Source organism: Schistocerca serialis, unplaced genomic scaffold, assembly GCF_023864345.2.
Source record: "Schistocerca serialis cubense isolate TAMUIC-IGC-003099 unplaced genomic scaffold, iqSchSeri2.2 HiC_scaffold_156, whole genome shotgun sequence".
Classification (NCBI taxonomy): Eukaryota; Metazoa; Arthropoda; class Insecta; order Orthoptera; family Acrididae; genus Schistocerca; species Schistocerca serialis.
Genome location: NW_026047715.1, coordinates 10001 through 15000, shown reverse-complemented (window position 1 = coordinate 15000; position 5000 = coordinate 10001). Strand labels below are relative to the sequence as shown.

Sequence of the window (5000 nt, the reverse complement as noted above, 5' to 3'; positions counted from 1 at the left end):
AACCTATATCGTGCCTTAACCTAACCTATATCGTGCCTTAACCTAACCTATATCGTGCCTTAACCTAACCTATATCGTGCCTTAACCTAACCTATATCGTGCCTTAACCTAACCTATATCGTGCCTTAACCTAACCTATATCGTGCCTTAACCTAACCTATATCGTGCCTTAACCTAACCTAATTTGTGCCTTAACCTAACCTAATTTGTGCCTTAACCTAACCTAATTTGTGCCTTAACCTAACCTAATTTGTGCCTTAACCTAACCTAATTTGTGCCTTAACCTAACCTAATTTGTGCCTTAACCTAACCTAATTTGTGCCTTAACCTAACCTAATTTGTGCCGTAACCTAACCTAATTTGTGCCGTAACGTAACCCATGTTGTGCCGTAACGTAACCCATGTTGTGCCGTAACGTAACCCATGTTGTGCCGTAACGTAACCCATGTTGTGCCGTAACGTAACCCATGTTGTGCCGTAACGTAACCCATGTTGTGCCGTAACCTAACCCATGTTGTGCCTTAACCTAACCCATGTTGTGCCTTAACCTAACCCATGTTGTGCCTTAACCTAACCCATGTTGTGCCTTAACCTAACCCATGTTGTGCCTTAACCTAACCCATGTTGTGCCTTAACCTAACCCACGTTGTGCCTTAACCTAACCTACGTTGTGCCTTAACCTAACCCATGTTGTGCCTTAACCTAACCCATGTTGTGCCTTAACCTAACCCATGTTGTGCCTTAACCTAACCCATGTTGTGCCTTAACCTAACCCATGTTGTGCCTTAACCTAACCCATGTTGTGCCTTAACCTAACCCATGTTGTGCCTTAACCTAACCCATGGTGTGCCTTAACCTAACCCATGTTGTGCCTTAACCTAACCCACGTTGTGCCTTAACCTAACCCACGTTGTGCCTTAACCTAACCCACGTTGTGCCTTAACCTAACCCACGTTGTGCCTTAACCTAACCCACGTTGTGCCTTAACCTAACCTACGTTGTGCCTTAACCTAACCCATGTTGTGCCTTAACCTAACCCATGTTGTGCCTTAACCTAACCCATGTTGTGCCTTAACCTAACCCATGTTGTGCCTTAACCTAACCCATGTTGTGCCTTAACCTAACCCATGGTGTGCCTTAACCTAACCCATGGTGTGCCTTAACCTAACCCATGGTGTGCCTTAACCTAACCCATGTTGTGCCTTAACCTAACCCATGTTGTGCCTTAACCTAACCCATGTTGTGCCTTAACCTAACCCATGTTGTGCCTTAACCTAACCCATGTTGTGCCTTAACCTAACCCATGTTGTGCCTTAACCTAACCCATGTTGTGCCTTAACCTAACCCATGTTGTGCCTTAACCTAACCCATGTTGTGCCTTAACCTAACCCATGTTGTGCCTTAACCTAACCCATGTTGTGCCTTAACCTAACCCATGTTGTGCCTTAACCTAACCCATGTTGTGCCTTAACCTAACCCATGTTGTGCCTTAACCTAACCCATGTTGTGCCTTAACCTAACCCATGTTGTGCCTTAACCTAACCCATGTTGTGCCTTAACCTAACCCATGTTGTGCCTTAACCTAACCCATGTTGTGCCTTAACCTAACCCATGTTGTGCCTTAACCTAACCCATGTTGTGCCTTAACCTAACCCATGTTGTGCCTTAACCTAACCCATGTTGTGCCTTAACCTAACCCATGTTGTGCCTTAACCTAACCCATGTTGTGCCTTAACCTAACCCATGTTGTGCCTTAACCTAACCCATGTTGTGCCTTAACCTAACCCATGTTGTGCCTTAACCTAACCCATGTTGTGCCTTAACCTAACCCATGTTGTGCCTTAACCTAACCCATGTTGTGCCTTAACCTAACCCATGTTGTGCCTTAACCTAACCCATGTTGTGCCTTAACCTAACCCATGTTGTGCCTTAACCTAACCCATGTTGTGCCTTAACGTAACCCATGTTGTGCCTTAACGTAACCCATGTTGTGCCTTAACCTAACCTATAATGTGCCTTAACCTAACCTAAAGTGCGCCGTAACCTAAACTATATTGCGCCTTAACCTGACGCACGTTGTCGCTGAACCTGCTCTGTAATTGTTATGCAACCCGTTAAAGTAGTGTAGTGTTGCCTAACCGCAACCCTCGCAATATAGTTCGCTACTCGCACTGCCCGGTCCCCTGTGTATCGCGTCATGTTAAACACCTTGCAGGTGTTGCTGACTTTCCACATGCTCCTGCTATACACTGTAGTGTGGATAGCAGCAGGACGTACATGCCCCCCCCCCCTTCCCCCCTGCCTTCGCAAGCTGGTCGGTGAGAAGTTTGCATGTTCAATGCCCTTCGCATGCCGACGTACTCAGCCTACGTTGTGGTACGGCCTGTCACCTGTCCGCCGATGTACGCAAAACCCACAAACTGTACTGCACATTGCTCCGTATGTACTGAATGATACATCGTGGCCCATGTGACCGTATGACGACAGCGCCTAGCAACGGCGGACCATACAGTCCAAATATTGTGCACGCAGCTACGTGTCGTCTCCCTATAAGAGCTGGATTGCAGTGTGGTACGCCATACAGACGTGTGGGAGGAACGGACGCCCTGGATGGCGATCAGCATGAGCAGTCTGTTGATGTAGTGGAGCGTGTATTCGGACGTAGTCGTCTCTTCTCACACACCGTGATAGCATGTTGCACCGCGTTCCACATCTGCGACATGCTGCAGAGGCGGGCTGACAGTCGTTCGCGCAATGGACACCGCATACGTACGGGGTCTACCTTCCACGTGTTCTCTAGGCGTGCACATGTTGTTGCGTCTATGTGGGCAGACGTAGTGTGTTGTGACACCTGACACAGGCATGCAATACTCGTTGCAAATGGCGATGGACGTGTACGTTTGCTGGTGACGTTACGCAAATGAACAACCGGTAACCCGTTGTGGTGCGGTTGTTCTCGCTAGAGGTGAATCAGTGTTGGCGACGATCGGTCGAGCTATTAACCGGTTGTTTCAGGGATACCCACCATGCCCACGAACGTGAAAGGGGACCCACCATGCCCACGAACGTGAAAGGGGGATCTGGGTGTGAGGCGATACGCGGCGGTGGCTGGGTGGGACCGTCCCCGGCCGGTGAGGGGGGGCCGCCCGGCGTGCTGGCAGCGCGGTGCGTGGGCGCACGCGCTACAGCCGGCTGGTGGGGGCGGCCGGTGGCAGGCGCGCCGGCCGACGGACGCGGCAGGCGGCGCAGCTGCGCGCCGGCGCCCCCTGCTCGCGGCGCCTTGCGGCCAAAGTAGGTCCTCGCGGGCCCGGTGCGAAGCGCGGTGGCCATCTGCAGTGTGCTGGTCCGATTGAGGACTTTGTGCGCTGAGGATGCGCCGCCGCCCGGCGCTCGGCGCCGCGACGCCGTCTGCTGCTCGGTCGCCCCAGCGGTTCTCGCAGGTGGTTTGTATCGCAGCTGTGCGGACGTGTTGGCGCGTGCGCTGTGCTGGGAGAGTTCGCTTCGGCACCCAAGTAGGGCTTTTGTCCTTCTGTGGCGCTGGCGTTGGAGCTGCCGGTCACCGTAGGTGGCGCGTGTTGTCTCCCGCCGGCAATGCCACGACAGCACGCTCCCGGGCCTCTGTCGGCAGCGGCAAGCTCAGTTGGGAGCACGGGTGGTCGCACCTAAAGCGTCTACTCGCCTAACTCCGGGCGATTGCGCCTCTCTCGAACCCGACCAAGTACTTAGGACGGCGCTGCGCGCCGCCGGGACCTGAGAGGGTTTCGAGGTGTGTTGTGCAGGGGAGCTCAGCCTCCTCCTGTTTGCAGAATAATTGAGCGGACGCTTGCGTGTTCGCGCGGGCCCCCGGGACACACTCCCGGGCGGCCGGCTGCTCAGCTCTAGTTGACGCAGCTCCCTGGTTGATCCTGCCAGTAGTCATATGCTTGTCTCAAAGATTAAGCCATGCATGTCTCAGTACAAGCCGCATTAAGGTGAAACCGCGAATGGCTCATTAAATCAGTTATGGTTCCTTAGATCGTACCCACGTTACTTGGATAACTGTGGTAATTCTAGAGCTAATACATGCAAACAGAGTCCCGACCAGAGATGGAAGGGACGCTTTTATTAGATCAAAACCAATCGGTCGGCTCGTCCGGTCCGTTTGCCTTGGTGACTCTGAATAACTTAGGGCTGATCGCACGGTCCTCGTACCGGCGACGCATCTTTCAAATGTCTGCCTTATCAACTGTCGATGGTAGGTTCTGCGCCTACCATGGTTGTAACGGGTAACGGGGAATCAGGGTTCGATTCCGGAGAGGGAGCCTGAGAAACGGCTACCACATCCAAGGAAGGCAGCAGGCGCGCAAATTACCCACTCCCGGCACGGGGAGGTAGTGACGAAAAATAACGATACGGGACTCATCCGAGGCCCCGTAATCGGAATGAGTACACTTTAAATCCTTTAACGAGTATCTATTGGAGGGCAAGTCTGGTGCCAGCAGCCGCGGTAATTCCAGCTCCAATAGCGTATATTAAAGTTGTTGCGGTTAAAAAGCTCGTAGTTGGATTTGTGTCCCACGCTGTTGGTTCACCGCCCGTCGGTGTTTAACTGGCATGTATCGTGGGACGTCCTGCCGGTGGGGCGAGCCGAAGGCGTGCGACCGCCTCGTGCGTGCTCGTGCGTCCCGAGGCGGACCCCGTTGAAATCCTACCAGGGTGCTCTTTATTGAGTGTCTCGGTGGGCCGGCACGTTTACTTTGAACAAATTAGAGTGCTTAAAGCAGGCAAGCCCGCCTGAATACTGTGTGCATGGAATAATGGAATAGGACCTCGGTTCTATTTTGTTGGTTTTCGGAACCCGAGGTAATGATTAATAGGGACAGGCGGGGGCATTCGTATTGCGACGTTAGAGGTGAAATTCTTGGATCGTCGCAAGACGAACAGAAGCGAAAGCATTTGCCAAGTATGTTTTCATTAATCAAGAACGAAAGTTAGAGGTTCGAAGGCGATCAGATACCGCC

The 5000-nt window shown here is 52.2% G+C and overlaps 1 non-coding gene across 1 annotated transcript in view; it reads left to right on the top strand.

Annotated features, from left to right (window-relative positions):
* Positions 1–3892: 3892 nt before the first annotated feature.
* The window catches only part of LOC126443543 (small subunit ribosomal RNA), a 1909-nt gene continuing 801 nt past the window's right edge, over positions 3893–5000 (top strand). The window contains exon 1 of the ribosomal RNA XR_007581993.1: positions 3893–5000. This exon is cut by the window's right edge and continues 801 nt beyond it. This is a non-coding gene — a ribosomal RNA (small subunit ribosomal RNA).